Source organism: Nannobrachium achirus (genome assembly GCF_963921795.1).
Source record: "Nannobrachium achirus genome assembly, chromosome: 2".
NCBI classification, from domain to species: Eukaryota; Metazoa; Chordata; class Actinopteri; order Myctophiformes; family Myctophidae; genus Nannobrachium; species Nannobrachium achirus.
Genome location: NC_137811.1, coordinates 71,614,963 through 71,634,061, shown reverse-complemented (window position 1 = coordinate 71,634,061; position 19,099 = coordinate 71,614,963).

Sequence of the window (19,099 nt, the reverse complement as noted above, 5' to 3'; positions counted from 1 at the left end):
AGGCTTGATTGGTCCTTTGGTTTTTATTGTTACATGCACATAAACATGTATATTAACTCATCTAGTGCCTATCCCGAACAAGTTCGGCTTTTTGTCGGCAAAACGCTTTTTTTTTTACTCACCCTGAGCTGCTTGGACCAACGTGGGTGGTCCTGGCTCGTCCAGCGCTTCCCAACGAGCCATTTTAGACCCCCCCCAATGTTCACCGAATGTTCACTGTCGGCGGCGCTACGTATTCCAGTGTGCCTATCCCGAACTAGTCCGGCTTTTTTAATAAAATGAATAAAATAATCCGAGGCCGCACCAAGCCTGGCTCTAAAATCTAGGCGGCCGACCGAAAGCCCTTTCCCCCGGCCCGTAATCGGGCAACGCGGCCGCATCGCGCCGCCGAATCCAATAATAACTCACGTCTTTGAAGCCCTGTTTCTCTGATCTGTGTTCTGTGTGAAGCGCGCAGGTTTTATTTACGTCTAAATCGCCGAAAATAGTGCTTCTAAATGCTTGATAGCTTATAGCTATCCTGTTGCTATTTTCATCCGGGTCTCTTCTGACTCATGCACAAACGTGTACACGCACGTCACTGCCACGTGGGCGCCTGTATGTTACTATGGTTGTCAATGAGAGATTCCCTGGGCACTCAACAGACCTTGGGCGCCCCCAAGGGGCTGGCACTGGAAGCGTTAACAGCAGGTAGGCCAGTTATGCAATAAATTACGTTTCAATAGCAACGTTATGTTAGCAACTGCTGTTTTTCAGAAAGTTTTCCTTCAGAGTTCAGACTGAAAAAGCATCGATACAATTAAAAAAAAATCATAAATGTACGCACAAAATATTTGTGGTGGTAAAATTGTGTTTCCCTGAAGTACTCAACTGCCTTCATTGTGAGTAGCTGTGCCAATCCATTAGAGAAGCAACTTCTGTAATTCTGTTGTGTTCTATTGCTAGTTTGACCAATTCATACAATTATTACTGTAGGGATTGACTTTACAGCCACGTGGTGCATAGCAGCAGTGTGTTTAAGTTAAAGAAAATCCCAGAGGAAGACACTTAGGCACATTATACACACTCATTTGACCATTATGCAAATACAGGCCAATGACAAATTTTATAAGGACCGTGGCTTCATTTCTAAATTGTACTATAAATGGCCCGCCAGCACCGTCCAACAAGAACATTTTATTGTATAATTTGTCAGGATTCCTTGTTCCCTGTTGTCTCCTTCTGAAGGGGTCAAAAAGGAAGGCTATGTTGTTGTTGTTGTTGTTTTTTAACCTTGTATGGCCCCCTTTGAAAAAAAAAAAAAGGTTTGGACACCCGTTTTAGTGGGTTGAACGTTTTAATAGTTTGAACCACTATGAAAAGAATAACATTGGTCCAGTTTGGGCAACTGGGGCAAATTTGGGGCATGAAATCCAGAAGTTCAAAATCACCTATTTAATGTCAGGGGGAGAGGATTGAAGAGAATAGGAGGTTGGAGAGGAGCAGAGGGATGATAGGACAGGAGCGGAACGGATGGGAGGGGAAGAGGAAAATATTGCAAGAAATGTTTTCCATCTCAACGAGTGTCCTGGCTGAAACTGAACTTGTTAAATAGGCCTATAATTAAAGAATGAAAGAACATGGTGTGAACAAGACAAGCCCTAGATGTCTCAAACACTGTACCATATGAGTCTTCATCCGTTGTATTTGTTGGTAAAGACTCCACTGATAGATATGGGAAACTCTTAACTCAAGACGCTTCATACAACAGGTGGCAAGAATGTCACCGCTGCTTCCCTGATTGGTTTATTAAATTCACCAAGAAAGATTGATTGATTACTTTATTAGTACTATAAAACATAAAACATATAACAGTCATAAATCAGGAAAAAAAGAAGAAAATAAAAGTACAGTAAACAGGTTGGTGGGGTTGGTAAGCTTTCGAGTTGCAACCACCTGTAAGTATTCTGTCAGAGCGTTCTTTTTTATATAATTTTTATCTTACGATTTTTGCAACCCATTTTTCACCCAGTGCCAATTGCCTATGTAATCCTGGGCTCTGCTCTCCCTCTGCCGCGCCTGGGGAGACAACGGACTGACCTCATGCTTCCTTCAATGCATGAGTAGTCCAAGTTGTTTCTTTTCACCTGACAATGGAGATTTCCCCGGGATGGACGTAGTGCGTGGAAGGAACACGTTATTCCAACCAGTTCCTTTCCCCTCCATCAAGCGCCCCGGCTGGCCAGGGGGAGGAATTATTGAGACCAGGATTACTGCATGTTTTTGTGAGGGTATCAACCCTAGGAGACACGGGGATAACATGCAAACTCCACACAGAAAGGCCCTATCGCCGACCCCACGTAGGGTGTGGGCGCTGATGATGCGGAGGGAGAAACACGCCCCCAGCACCCACAGCGTCCCCCGGCGGGAATCGAACCCAGGACCTTCTAGCTGTGAGGCGAAGCGCTAACCACTGCTCCACCGTGCCCCCTGTCAGAGCGGTTTCAAAGGAGGGTAGGGATTTACACTCTGTAGGCAGGGCATTAGCAGGATAATTAATTTAACCCTGTTAAAGAGATGTTTTTTTCTTTAAATTTTTTGATACGCACTTCAACAGCTGAAGAATCAGGGTAACTCTTTATTTTGAGGTTTTCTCTCCTATCCATAATCTATGCACGTTAAAGAAGAATTCCATGCTAAATCTCTTTCTCACCTCTTTTCTGTTGTTATATTTTCACCCAAAAGCTGGTCTAGCTGTTTTTTTTTTTTGGCCGCTCAAAACGGGAGCAGTGGGGTTTAACAAATAACACCTGGACCAGCTTTGTGGTGACAAAATAACAACACAAAAAGCAGAGAAAATAATTTAGCATGGAATTCTCCTTTAAAAGATTATGGAGTGTAATCACCCAAGTCTGCACTTTATTTCGTGCTAGCATAATTCAACTTTGAGTGGTAAACGGTGAAACATTTTCCCCTGCATAAGACCATATTACAGCCTTTACAGTAGTACCTTGTATCTTTCCGCATTCCCCTTCTGGCACAAACCCTGCATGGCCTAGTTGGGCGCTTCTTTGTGGGGTTGGGCGGTAACGGAGCATGTTCATGGAATGCTATCTTGCCATTCAGCCTGCACTGAGGGTCACTGCGTGGTGCCCTAACGTTGTACCCTAGCAACGGAGCATTGTTCTGAGGGTCATCACTTACTTCCTCATCCACAACATGTCTCGGGCTGGCCCATGACTTTGCGGCACTTAGAATGAATGAGAGAAGACGCTCACAGTTGCCCTGTGGGTTTTTAGCTTTGTAAATGGTAAAAGCGTTGAACAAACTGATCTGAAGCATATAGACTACAAATTTCTTTGTCCACTTGTTTGTCTTCCTAATACACGGGTAATACACAATGTTTTGGTCCAATCTATCAACTCCACCCATTGACTTATTGTATGCAATGATGCAAGCTGGCTTCTGTCGTAAAACTTTAACTCTGCGGCCTTTCTTCTTTTCCAGAACCTCCTCCATCTCGTTCTGGTGGAGTGTTGTAACCATTGTCACTATTCGTTTGTCCCGCCATGCCAAGACCATCGCTGTGTCATTGTGACGCGCGATTGTTTCCCCAATTCCCAGGTCAGCATTTGAAGCCAGTTGAATGTCTAGCGGTTGGCCTCTATTCTTTCTTAGGGTACCACAGACATGGGTGTCCAGATCAATTAGGCGTGCACACAATGCTATGGAATTATAAAAGTTATCCATGTACAATCTATAGCCATGACCTGCTAGGCGATCAAGAAGAGAGACAACTGTGTCTCCTAGGGCAACACGTTCTCCACAGAAGGGCTTCATGTTGAAACAGTACCCTGTCTCAGAATCACAAAGGATGTAGGATTTTATGCCGTATTTGACAGGTTTTCTTGGATTGTACACTTTGAAAGCTAGGCGCCCACGCCACAGAAGCGTACCTTCATCAATGGAAATGTTTGCGTTTGGTTGATACATTTCACGGAATTTGGAGAGTAAGTAATCTAAGACTGGGCGGACTTTGTACAGCCTGTCAGTAACATTGGCTGATTCGTTATCACTGAAGTGAAGAAATCTCCATATAATTTGAAACCTGTTGCGAGACATGGCTTTGCTGAAGAAGGGGGTAGTCATTATTTCATCTGTAGACCAGTACGACTTTATGTCAGGCTTACGCATTATACCAGTGAGAAACAACAGCCCTAAGAAGCTTTTTAGTTCAGGAACTGTGACAGCTTTCCATTCTTTTGTTCTAGAATGTGGCAGTTGGAGAATATCATTGACAATTTTAATACACTGCTCTGCATACAAGTTAGTCGAATCAACAAGATACTGGAGCAGCTCATCAGTAAGGAAAAGCTCAATAAAGTCAACAGGTTGATCTGAATCAAGATCAGCAGCACCATTGATAGGTCCAGGATTTGCAGTGAAAGGAATGTCTTTTGGCTTCCAGTTCATTTCAGACCACTCAGCAGGATCTGCAGCTAGAGGGCTTCCATCGGGCCTGCCACCACCTGCAAATTATAGAAATACATTATTACAAAATACTAGCCTGGAATTATGCCTGGGCGATATGGCCTTTTTAAATATCGATATGATATTTAAAATAATACAGCGATATTCGGTATTATCGTCCAATAAAAGAAACATGAATTAGGAGCAAAAAACATCATTATTTTTCCAAGTGCTCTGTCAATTATGCGCCACTAGATGGAGGCAGTGGCTGCCTGCATCTAGTGGCTTGCACGTGCAATGAAAACATCTGTGAAAGGAAAGTGAAAGTATACCGCTGCGTGCAACAGCGTAGAGGCTGAGATACGTTCTGTTCAGGGCATATTCAATCGAACGCTGTCTGAACATGGATAAATGCAGCCTGCGGTAGTTCTTTTATTTGTGGAAGGCAGGATGTGTTGTTGCTATCTCCCCGGACCCCCTTCATTAAGTAGTTAATTCATTCACACCCCCACAGAGCAATCCATCACCTCATGTTCATTCTCATTGGCTACGAGCTTAATTCTCATACGCCCTCTTACCCACAATGCATCTCAACAGTCTATTTAAGCAACTTCCTGTTCTATGTTCATTCTAGAATGTTTAGCTGTTACTACTGGTTGTGCAGCTGTATGTGTTAAAAAAAATCCCTCCACCTCCTTGTAAATGTAGTTACTCATGTTATATGTATGGTTTACAGATTATCCTGTGTTTTATGGATTATGACGTGATCTCAACTCATGTTGTGTTTATGGATTATGATGTGATCTCTTAAATCATGTAAATGTAGTTATGTTATATGTATCGTTACAGATGGTATAGTGTTCTATGGATTATGATATGTAAATCTTGTAGATCTCTTAAATCATGCAACTGAAGGTTCAATGTTACGTGTCGTGCATGTTATCTGTATATCATGCTTTGCTCTGGGGGAGTTTGATATATCAGATTATGGCTCATGTTCGAGCAGATAATTTGATAATCAAAGCAGAGCTACATCGCCTAAAACTAAGTTGCAATATCATTGCATAATTGGTTATATCATTGCAATAAATGGTATGGTTAATCTTAATTGGTGTCGTTCATCCTGAGCTGAAACATATAACAGAACTGAAAGTTATGTCACACTATCGCATCCTTATAGCTATGAAGGCAACAAGGCTTTAGCAAAGTGCAAATTTTTAGCGACTGCTTGTTAGCCAACAACAGAATGGAGTCTACTGAACATTAGGAAGAAATTATTTTTGACAATTGGGATTATATCCATGAGGAGCACACGTTTACTTACTCTGGCATGGCAATACACAGTACAGGGCAAGACGAATGTCTCTGCTGTGTGATCTGATCTGAGTGAAGTGAGGGCTCAGGGCTGACGTACATACAGTACAGTACGTCAAGCAAGCATGAGCAGTACCTAAGCATCTCTAAATGAAATGCAGTCATGTAAAGGTTCTACATTATTGTTTTCAAATAGACTCGAACAATTATCACATACATAAAGTTACAGTCCTTGGGGAAAAAAAGTAGTTTGGGCGTTTTGGGGGCAAATATATATATATATATATATATATATATATATATATATATATATATATTATTATTATTATTAATGACGATATTTACGTATACATTTTTTATATCGGTATTGTCCTTTGATACCGCGATATACAATAAAACCGGTATATCGCCCAAGGCTACCTGGAATACAGCCTGCTTGCTCTGTTCAGCATTAAGCTTTTCTCACTCTGCTTTAAAGTCTGGAAAGCCCCCCATCTCTGTGCCCTTTACTGTCCATGTCTGTCCGTATGTCCGTATGATCATGGGAACTCCAGCTGCAGACACTCAGAGGTGCTGTTGAGCAGCCTGCACTGCTCTTTCAAACTGAGTTTGATTTTTCTATTTTTGTGGAAAGTTGTGATGTGAAGAAAAACGTCTTACCCTTTTCCTTTCTTTTACTGCCAACAGATGGTAATGTATAATGAGATGTGGGCTGTTCCTCCCTCCACTCTGAAATCACAGTAAAATGTAAAATTGTTTGGTAAATATGGGGTGCGTTCGTAAAATGTGCACTCAACGCACTGGTGTGCCATCTTGACGTGTTTCTTCGGTGCACTTGGTGCATTGTTGTTTGAAAATCCAGTGTGCTGCAACCCCCCCAGTGCAAACACTGAACGACCCTGCTCACAAATTGGGGTTTGAAAGTGTGGTGCGTCCATGCGGCGACTGCTTCTCTGTGAACAACGGCATAAGAAATGATAGCAAAATGCAGCCTTTGAGGCTTGATTGGTCCTTTGGTTTTTATTGTTACACACGCATAAACGCAGCAGGTAGGCCAACGTTATGAATTAAATTACATTTCAATAGCAACGTTAAGTTAGCAACTGCTGCTTTAGAGTGAGTGGAAAAGCGCACAGCTGCCCCTTAATTAACTGGTTGTTCATAAATAAGCCACACTGAGTGCACTTTACAATGTCACCACCCACAGCACTCACTAAACTGAGCACACATCCAGTGCGCATTTCCGAACGCACCGGAATGGTACTTGATGAACTCAATTCATTGACTTATGCAGCAACGCAAGCTGGCTTCTTTTGTGAAAAATATATGTATAGAAAAACCTTTTTTCATTCTCACCTACATTGCTACTTTTAACAGATGGTAATCTGGCACTAGACATTGGATGTGCTGATTATTATTGCGACCGAAGGTCGCAGTATACCATGAGAAATGTCGCAGCTTGTCTCCATCTGTCTGTCTGTCTGTCTGTGTCAGTCATTCAGTAGACATTTTTACAGTCTATTGGTTCCCTTGTCAGTCTGACATCATGCTCTGATGTCACTGTGATGTAGGGGGTGAAATCTCGCTCTTTCGAACGACCATCATTTCAACAACGGAGCATCGGGAGGGTTAGCGACTCACCCCACGGAGGTTAGAGTTAGGGTAAGGGTTAGGTTTGGGTGTCGAAAAAATGACACATAGGAACGGCAAAACACTCCCATGTAGTTGAACCACTATTAACAGAATGGATTTGCTGCTCTGACATCACGCTCTGGCTTCATGCCCCTTTTACATCGACAATGTGATGTCAGAACATGCTCATATATGGGCATTACCAGATCACACTTGCAAATTAATTAAATCCTTGTCCGTTTTATGCACATACTGTATATGGAGATCCCTGTCCCAGTGTTATCAATATTAAGGGCATATCTGGGAATGCCAATATATGGGCATGTTCTGACATGCCCATATTAGTCCATGGGCCATACGAGTTGTCGGTATCAAAAAGGTGGCAAAGGTTACCATGCATTTTATAAAAGCTCTATATCTGTAGATTATATTTTGGTATGATAACCCTTTCTTAGACACAGCTATATTGGTGTGATCAGCCTCTTGAGTTGGTGTCCCATTAACTTTACATTACAGGGAAAAAAAGCTAAAAATGTATCTGCTTTAAGTAGCATAAGAAGGGTCAAACTAGGGGGTTTTCATGATGCTGAATCCATTGCAAGCATCTGTTTTGCACGAAAAACATTCCTGGGGCTAAAACAGCCCCCACAAAAGTCTGAAAAGTGATGACTCATCACTTTTCATCACTAAACCATAGTCTTGTGGGACAGTTTTTAGCCCAAGGAATGTTTTTTGTGCAAAACAGATGCTTGCAATGGATTCGGCATCATGAAAACCCCCTAGTTTGACCCCTCATATGCTACTTAAAGCAGATTCATTTTTAGCTTTTTTTCCCTGTAATGTAAAGTTAATGGGACAACAAATCTAGCGGCTGATAACACCAATTTAGCTGTGTCTAAGAAAGGGTTATCATACCAAAATATAATCTACAGATATAGAGATTTTATAAAATGCATGGTAACCTTTGCCACCTTTTTGATACCGACAACTTGTATGGCCCATGGACTATATATGCGCATTCCCAGTTCACACTTGCAAATTAACTACGTCCTTGTCCGTTCTATGCCCATACATGGGGATCCCTGTCCCGATGTCATCAATATTAAAGGCATATCTATGCCCATATACTGTATGGGCATGTTCTGCCAATCTCAACAGGCACTGTTGAGATTGGGTAACTGGTCCGATATACATCACTGGCCACATAGGCGATTCTAGCCTCTTCCAGCAGGGGGTGCACGACCTCTATTACCTCATGCACGCGCGCGCAGCGCGCGTGCACGACGCTCGCGCGCGCGCTTAGCGGTTTTGTAATGTTGTTTTAGCGGATTTCTGCAGTTAATTTTGTACCCAAATGTAACACAATATAAACAAAAAAAGTGTAAAACAGGTGCTTATTTTTCTAGACACCATGAGCATATGTCTATAGGATTTATTTACTTATTTTGCAGACAGAGGCAGCACAGCCAGGACATATAAAGCCAAACATCAAGTTAATCATCATTCATCAAGCAATCAAGCAGTCATTTACATTGGTGGTGTGGCACAACCACACCACCAAAGATCCATAACCAGCAGCTACCAATATTTACAAGCAAGTGAAGCAAGCATGCGCGCTCGCTCGCGCGCGCACACACACACACACACACACACACACACACACACACACACACACACACACACACACACACACACACACACACACACACACACACACGGAGGAGAAGAAAACAGGCTGGCTAACTCCACAGTGAACAGATAGTTAAATAAAGCCATGTCTTACCTTAAGAAAATGACAAGAAAATATCCAATGTTATATTGAGGTGCCCAGAAGAAAGTGTTATTCCTTGGAGGCACAGAACACATCGTGTAATCCAGCCTCTTTGAGCAGCGCCGAAAACTTTAGTTCACGTATGGTAAATGTAAAAGCTATCCACATGTCCTATGATGTCTGTAGTTAACCCCAGGTAGCATATTCCACTGTGAAACAACTGTTTAATTCTGTTATTTAGATAAATCTGCAGGTGTCATCATCTGCCGTTTGTTTTTCAGCGGTGCTGTCAGGCACGTTCAGACAGTCACTGTGATTGGTTGAGAAACCAGTAGTCCTATTACCTCCCGCCCCCCATTTGCTGTGATTGGTTTAGAAGTCATGCTATGGGTGCTTCAAAGGGTCAAAAAAGGCGAATTTGAGATGTTCTTCTTCTTAATCATATTGCGTGTTTATTATGATCAAAAAAATCAAAATGGCCGCCTGGCGGCCAGGGGGTGCACGTGCACCCTAGGACACCCCTTAAAATCGCCTATGACTGGCCAGATGGCCAAGAATTGGATTACTAGTATGTCAGAAATCACAGTAAAATGTTCGTAGTTTGGTAAATATCATGTACACAGAGATTAAAGCCAAAACAAAACAAAACATCTAAAAGAAAAATAAATCCCAGGACTGGAAACGATTTTCAGACCATGTTCCAATATGTGAAACGTTGTGAAAGGGGAAAGCCCACAACCTTGCATCGGTCTACCCATGTCCTAGATGCGTGCTCATTTTTGCAAACGGATCTGAGCACAATGGTGGGGGCGTGAGGGGCAAACAGGGGTGATGTAGGCGCGCCGACTCAAGTGGATTTGAGCATAGGTGATTTTAAGGGGTGTCTATGGGTGCACTTGCACCCCCTGGCCGCCAGGGGTGGGAATAACCTCATAAAGTCCTTGCAAGCTACGAATTTCCATGGAGCAAAAAGGTGTTTGTTATTTAGCTTTGGTGGTCACTTAAAGGTATTTTACACACAAGTTGTTGCAAAAATAAGTAAATAAATCATAGACTATACTCATGGTGTCTAGAAAAGCACAGTTTATATTGTGTTACAATTAGGTAAGAAATAAACCTTAGAAACTTATTAAAACAACAGGATAAACCATACAAAATCTGAAATTTTTCATGAGGAACCCAGTCTTGCACCCCTGCTAGAAGAGGCTAGAATCGCCTATGTATTTGAGCCACGTGAGACACTGCCGAGCAAGCTTAAGCAAGCGAGTCGCCGTGTAGAGCGTTACGAAGTCTTCTTGAGCCGACTCAGAGACGTTAAAAGTTGTAAACCAGGGGGGCAGAATAGTAAATCTATGTAGCCCCCCCCCCCCCCCCCCATTGTGCTCAGACTCGTTGGCAAACGTCAGGTCACGTCTTAGACAGGGATAAGGGGGGGTTTGAGGGATACAATTAAAAATCTTAAATTTTTGGCGTGATAAAATGGTGTTTCCCTGATGTTCTCAACTGCCTTCACTGTGACTATGTAGGTGCCAATCCATTACAGAAGCAGCTTCTGAAATTCTGTTGTGTTCTGTTGCTAGTTTGACCAATTCATAAAATGTAGGGATTGACTTTACAGCCACTTGGTGCATAGCAGCAGTGTGTTTAAGTTAAAAATCCCAGAGGAAGACACTTATACACACCATTATCCACCATGCATAATTGCAGCGCAGAGCGCTTTTAAAGGAGAGTAGAGATTTACACTCTGTAGGTAGTGCATTCCATATTGTTTTTTTTTATTTTATATATATATTTCAACAGCTGAAAAGTCAGTTGGAGTTAATATTAAAGTTCAAGTGACCAGTAAAATATTGTTGCTACTAAAGTATGCTTTCTGTACTTTCTTAGCTGGCCTCTGATGGCCGTTTAGCCTTTTTTTTTCCTTTTCTCTCCTATCCATTATCTACGCAAGTTAAATGATTATGGAGTCTGAGAGTCTGATTGGCAAAGTCTGCACTTTATTTAGTTAACATTGCGTGTATGAAATTGGTGTGATCTCTCCTTTTATTGAAATAAAACAAACAAAACATAGATACTGTACAATCAATAACACTATTCAAGCATAGTGCTTCTTTGAGTGGTAAACGGTGAAACAATGCCCCCTGCATAAGGGAATACCGCAGCCTTTACAATAGAACCTTGTCTCTTTCCGCAAGTTCCTTTTTGAACAAACCCTGCAACGCCTACTTGGGTGCTGCTTTCTGGGGGAGGGCGGAAAATAATCAAGTACATGGAATGCTATCTTGCCATTCAGCCTGCGCTGAGGGTCATGGGACGGTGCCCTAGGAACTAAGTTTGAATTATGTTCAGACTGAAGGTCATCGCTTTCTTCCTCATCCACAGCATGTCTCGGGCTGGCCCATGACTTTGCGGCACTTAGAATGAACGAGAGAAGACGATCACAGTCGCCCTGTGGGTTTTTAGCTTTGTAAATGGTAAAAGCATTGAACAAACTGATCTCAAACAGATAGACTACAAATTTCTTTGTCCACTTGATGGTCCTCCTAATACACGGGTAGTACACAATGTTTTGGTCCAATCTATCAACTCCACCCATTGACTTATTGTATGCAATAATGCAAGCTGGCTTCTGTCGTGAAACTTTAACTCTGTGGCCTTTCTTCTTTTCCAGAACCTCCTCCATTTCGTTCTGGTGGAGTGTTGTAACCATTGTCACTATTCGTTTGTCCCGCCATGCCAAGACCATCGCTGTGTCATTGTGACGCGCGATTGTTTCCCCAATTCCCAAGTCAGCATTTGAAGCCAATTGAATGTCTGGTGGTTGGCCTCTATTATTTCTTAGGGTACCACAGACATGGGTGTTCAGATCAATTAGACGTTTACACAATGCTACGGAATTGTAAAAGTTATCCATGTACAATCTATAGCCATGACCTGTGAGGCGATCAAGAAGAGAGACAACTGTGTCTCCTAGGGCAACACGTTCTCCACAGAAGGGCTTCATGTTGAAACAGTACCCTGTCTCAGAATCACAAAGGATGTAGGATTTTATGCCGTATTTGACAGGTTTTTGTGGATTGTACACTTTGAAAGCTAGGCGCCCACGCCAAAGAAGCGTACCTTCATCAATGGAAATGTTTGCGTTTGGTTGATACATTTCACGGAATTTGGAGAGTAAGTAATCTAAGACTGGGCGGACTTTGTACAACCTGTCAGTAACATCGGCTGATTCATTATCACTGAAGTGAAGAAATCTCCATATAATTTGAAACCTGTTGCGAGACATGATCTTGCTGAAGAAGGGGGTAGCTATCATTTCATCTTTAGACCAGTACATATTCAGCACAGGCTTACGAATTATACCAGTGAGAAACAACAGCCCTAGGAAGCATTTTAGTTCTGGAACTGTGACAGCTTTCCAGTGTTTTGTTCTAGAATGTGGCAGTTGCAGACTATCAATGACAATTTGAATGCACTGCTCTGCATACAAGTTAATCGAATCAACAAGGTACTGGAGCAGCTCATCAGTAAGGAATAGCTGAAGAAAGTCAACTGGTTGATCTGAATCAAGAGCAGCAGCACCATTGATAGGTCCAGGATTTGCAGTGAAAGGAATGTATTTTGGCTTCCAGTTCATTTCAGACCACTCAGTAGGATCTGCAGCTAGCGGGCTTCCACCGGGCCTGACACCACCTGTAAATGATAGAAATACATTATTATAAAATACCAGCCTTCTTGCTCCATTCAGCCTTTAGCTTTTCTCACTCTGCTTTACAGTCTAGAAAGCCTCCCATCTCTGTGCCCTGTACTGTCCATATTTCTGTCTGTATGAGGACAAGAACTCCAGCTGCAGACACTGAGAGGTTCTGTTGAGCAGCCTGCACCACTGAGTGAGTTTGATTTTTCTATTTTTGTGGAAAGTGTGATGTGAAGAAAAACTTCTTACCCTGTTCCTTTCTTTTACTGCCAACAGATGGTAATGTATAATGAGATGTGGGCTGTTCCTCCCTCGACTCTGAAATCACAGTAAAATGTAATATAGTTAAGTGTGCCTGCCATGCAATGGCAAAACACTTATTGTAATCCGCCATACTTAAGTCAGTAAGTAAGTAAGTAAGTCATGTTCTTGCAAATTTCTGCTCGTAATAACTGCCGCACAATTTACGCCACCCCCGCAATATATACATCAAAATGTGCGGCTCGGCCGGGAATGGTGTGCTATTACTTTTCTTTCCGATCCGCGTTACCATGGCAACGTAATTCGCAAAAAACTACGCTCAAAAACCCCCATTGACTTTGAATGGGGGACTCCGAAAAAAACCCAGAAACTTTGGTGCCACACTTTTGCCTAGCAACGTGATTTAAACTTTAAAATGCACACACAACTTTGGTCTTTTTCCAGCCAATAGGGATGAGCTGTAATTGATTAAGCCAATCAATAACAGGAAGTGCCCTTTGCCAAACAGGAAGTGCCTCTATAACTCATGAACCGTTTGTCGTACAGACTCGCGGCTGGTGTCATAACTTTTTTTTTTCTCAAATTTTTCTTTTTCTCAAAAAAAATTTTTTCTCAAAAAAAAAAATTTTTTTTCTCAAAAAATTTTTTTTCTCAAATTTTTTTTTTCTCAAAAAAAATTTTTTTCTCAAAAATTTTTTTTTCTCAAAATTTTTTTTTCTCAAACTTTTTTTTCTCAAAAAATTTTTTTTTCTCAAAAAATTTTTTTTTCTCAAAAATTTTTTTTTCTCCAAAAATTTTTTTTTCTCCAAACTTTTTTTTTTCTCAAAATTCTTTTTTTCTCAAAAAACTTTTTTTTTTCTCACAAAACTACGCTCAAAAACCCCCATTGACTTTGAATGGGGGACTCCGAAAAAAACCCAGAAACTTTGGTGCCACACTTTTGCCTAGCAACGTGATTTAAACTTTAAAATGCACACACAACTTTGGTCTTTTTCCAGCCAATAGGGATGAGCTGTAATTGATTAAGCCAATCAATAACAGGAAGTGCCCTTTGCCAAACAGGAAGTGCCTCTATAACTCATGAACCGTTTGTCGTACAGACTCGCGGCTGGTGTCATAACTTTTTTTTTTCTCAAATTTTTCTTTTTCTCAAAAAAAATGTTTTCTCAAAAAAAAAAATTTTTTTTTCTCAAAAAATGTTTTTTCTCAAATTTTTTTTTTCTCAAAAAATTTTTTTTTCTCAAAAATTTTTTTTTCTCAAACTTTTTTTTCTCAAAAATTTTTTTTTTCTCAAAAAATTTTTTTTTCTCAAAAATTTTTTTTTCTCCAAAAATTTTTTTTTCTCCAAAATTTTTTTTTTCTCAAAATTCTTTTTTTCTCAAAAAACTTTTTTTTTTCTCACAAAACTGTCGTTAAAGTGCGACCCGTGATAACGGCCAAAAATGCGCCAAAACGCCACTAATTAGTCGAAATGGCTGTGGGTGGTGTCATATGAAGAACCATAATGTTAAAGCTTATGCAAAAAATGCTAATGTTAAAAAATGTAACGCTAATGCTAACACCAACCGCTACACAAGGTTGCACAGACTTAGCGAGCTGCAGGCACACTTAAAATTTCTTGGAAATTTTCTTTTCTAGTAATAATAACTAGAAAAGAAAATTGATTAAGCCCCGCCCCCTCTATAACAGGAAGTGCCCTTTGCCAAACAAAAACCCAGAAACTTTGGTGCCACACTTTTGCCTAGCAACGTGATTTAAACTTTAAAATGCACACACAACTTTGGTCTTTTTCCAGCCAATAGGGATGAGCTGTAATTGATTAAGCCAATCAATAACAGGAAGTGCCCTTTGCCAAACAGGAAGTGCCTCTATAACTCATGAACCGTTTGTCGTACAGACTCGCGGCTGGTGTCATAACTTTTTTTTTTCTCAAATTTTTCTTTTTTTTTTCTCACAAAACAAATTTTTCTCAAAAAACTGTCGTTAAAGTGCGACCCGTGATAACGGCCAAAAATGCGCCAAAACGCCACTAATTAGTCGAAATGGCTGTGGGTGGTGTCATATGAAGAACCATAATGTTAAAGCTTATGCAAAAAATGCTAATGTTAAAAAATGTAACGCTAATGCTAACACCAACCGCTACACAAGGTTGCACAGACTTAGCGAGCTGCAGGCACACTTAAAATTTCTTGGAAATTTTCTTTCCTAGTAATAATAACTAGAAAAGAAAATTTCCAAGAAATTTTAAGTGTGCCTGCAGCTCGCTAAGTCTGTGCAACCTTGTGTAGCGGTTGGTGTTAGCATTAGCGTTACATTTTTTAACATTAGCATTTTTTGCATAAGCTTTAACATTATGGTTCTTCATATGACACCACCCACAGCCATTTCGACTAATTAGTGGCGTTTTGGCCGTTATCATGGGTCGCACTTTAACGACAGTTTTTTGAGAAAAAATTGTTTTGTGAGAAAAAAAAAATTGAGAAAAAAAAGTTTTTTCTCAAAAAATTGAGAAAAAAAAATGTTTTGAGAAAAAAAAATTGAGAAAAAGAAATTTTGAGAAAAAAAATCTGAGAAAAAAAAAATTTGAGAAAAAAAAAATCTTTGAGAAAAAAAAAATTGAGAAAAAAAATTTTTTTGAGAAAAAAAATTTGAGAAAAAAGAATTTTTTTGAGAAAAAAAAAATTTGAGAAAAAAAAATTGAGAAAAAAAAAATCTTTGAGAAAGAAAAGATTTTGAGAAAAAAAAAATTTTTGAGAAAAAAAAAAATGTTTTGAGAAAAAAAAAATTTGAGAAAAAAAAATTGAGAAAAAAAAAAATATGACACCAGCCGCGAGTCTGTACGACAAACGGTTCATGAGTTATAGAGGCACTTCCTGTTTGGCGAAGGACACTTCCTGTTACAGAGGGGGCGGGGCTTAATCAATTACAGCTCATCCCTATTGGCCGGAAAAAGACCAAAGTTGTGTGTGCATTTTAAAGTTTAAATCACGTTGCTAGGCAAAAGTATGGCAGAGTTATGTGGCGCCAAAGTTTCTGGGTTTTTTTCTGAGTCCCCCATTCTAAGTGAATGGGGTTTTTTGGCGTCGTTTTTTGCGAATTACGTCGCAATGGTACCGCGGATCGGGAAGAAAAGTAATAGCACCCCATTCCCGGCCGAGCCGCACGTTTTGATGTATATATTGCGGCGGTGGCGTAAATTGTGCGGCAGTTATTACGTGCCGAAATTTTGTGAAGTGATTATTATTATATAAGTATGGCGGATTACAATAAGTGTTTTGCCATTGCATGGCAGGCACACTTAATGACGGTGCCACAAATTTCGGCACGTAATAACTGCCGCACAATTCACGCCACCGCCGCAATATATACATCAAAACGTGCGGCTCGGTCGGGAATGGGGTGCTATTACTTTTCTTTCCGATCCGCGTTACCATTGCGACGTAATTCGCAAAAAACGACGCCCAAAAACCCCATTGACTTAGAATGGGGGAAATTTCGGCACGTAGTAACTGCCGCACGATTTACGCCACTGCCGCAATATATATATATCAAAATGTGCGGCTCGGCCGGGAATGGTGTGCTATTACTTTTCTTTCCGATCCACGTTACCATGGCAACGTAATTCGTAAAAAACTACGCGAAAAAAACCCTCATTGACTTTGAATGGGGGACTCCGAAAAAAAAACAGAAACTTTGGCGCCACATAACTCTGCCATACTTTTGCCTAGCAACGTGATTTAAACTTTAAAATGCACACACAACTTTGGTCTTTTTCCAGCCAATAGGGATGAGCTGTAATTGATTAAGCCCCGCCCCCTCTATAACAGGAAGTGCCCTTTGCCAAACAGGAAGTGCCTCTACATCTCATGAACCGTTTATCGTACAGAGTTGTGGCTGGTGTCATACATTTTTTTTTCTCAATTTTTTTTTTCTCAAATTTTTTTTCTCAAAAATTTTTTTTTTCTCAATTTTTTTTTCTCAAATTTTTTTTTTCTCAAAAATTTTTTTTTTCTCAAATTTTTTTTTTCTCAGGAAGTGACCCTTTACCTCGTGAACCGTTTGTCGTACAGACGCGTAGATGGCATCAAATGACTTGATTAAGAGTCCTTAACCTTAATTGGGGCCTATTTCGTCAAACAGGAAGTGCCCCTTACCAAACAGGAAGTGACCCTATATCTCATGAATTGTTTGTCGTACAGACGCGTGGGTGTCATCAAATGACTTGATTAAGAGTCATTAACCTTAATTGGGGCCTATTTTGCCAAACAGGAAGTGCCCCTCACCAAACAGGAAGTGACCCTTTATCTCGTGATCTGTTTGTCGTACAGACATGTGGGTGGTGTCATATGAAGAACCATAATGTTAAAGCTTATGCAAAAAATGCTAATGTTAAAAAATGTAACGCTAATGCTAACACCAACCGCTACACAAGGTTGCACAGACTTAGCGAGCTGCAGACACACTTAAAATTTCTTAGAAATTTTCTTTTCTAGTTGGTAAATATAATCACACAAATCAGTTATGTACACCATTCCGGCTGGTCCATGGCTTTATGACAATTAGAATGAATGAGAGAATACATTTACAGTTGCCCTGTGGGTTTTCTAGCTCTGTAAATGATAAAAAACATTGAACAAACAAAAGTGTAGGTCTACACTTGTTTGACTTCCTGAGGACTACCTTCCTAACGTAGGCCGACGGTAGCCTTTTTTTTCCTTACTGGAACTATATCTGCACTGACTTTGACCTCTAAGGACCTTCCAGGGAGGGTGTTTTTTGTGCGTCTTGCCGCATCACCGTTTCCTGTTTATTTTTTTATTCTTTTTTTGCTAGTTGTTTTTATCGCTCTGACCTTTGGACACTGCACTATTAGGTTGTGTTAGTAGTTTTCTTTTAGTATTTCTGCTTGTGTTTGACATGATGTAGAGATACTTGTTGCACTAACTAGCATTGACTGTTATGGTCACTTTGATTTGGGCACTGTATTATTTTTTGATAGTCGTGCTTTAAGACCTGTTGTACCTTGCTCTTACTGTACTTACTGTACTCTGTTCTTGTTTTTTCTTTTTATCTTTTTCATACTTCTCTGTAACTTTGTAAATAACCTTATACTGCTGTGCTGCCTCTGGGCAACAAATTTTCCCCCTTGGGATAATAAAGGTATCTATCTATCTGACAAATGTAGTACACAATGGTTTGGTCCAATTTATCAAACCCATTCATTGACTTATACAACAATGCAAGTTGGTTTCTGAAAATGTATCTATAGAAAAAATAAAAACTTTTTTTTGCTCTCACCTCCATTTTTACTGCCAACAGATGGTAATGTGGCACTAGATGTTGGCTGTGCCCATAATGTGTCAGAAATCACAGTAAAATCTTGGTCGTTTGGTAAATATGATGTACACAGGGATTAAAATGAATAATACTTGAACATGGGCCCCGTGGACAACATCGCAAAGGCCCCCTGTCGTGTCCCTCGGCTCGCGGAGGGCTAGTCGCGGCCACACACCGTGGGCAGGCACCGAAACTCAGACTCGGCAAGCCCAGCACCGTGACCCAAGACACAATGTGCGCACAACCGCATAGTGATGTGCGGGTCAGGGTTTTTTATGACCAGCGGATCCCGCATTCATGAATAACTTTACCCAACTCACCCCGCACCTCAACACCGCATCACTTTTCACAACCCGCCCTACCCCGCAACCCGTCGTCATTAAATAGGTTACACCTGTCTTTGACTGTAGCTTTTATTCTGTCCAGGGAAGGCTGTCAATCCCGACAGTGAAAAGAAAGAATCGCATCATTGGCGGCTACAATTGCAAGTGTTTCAGAAATCTTCCGTGCTGATTCAGAGTACAGTATGTGCAGTGCAGACTGCTTGACAACAATCCTGTGGACTATATATATACATGGAGGCACACAGCACTAAATTAATGTATCAAAGAGCGATATTGCGGATCCAGTCGTCTAGT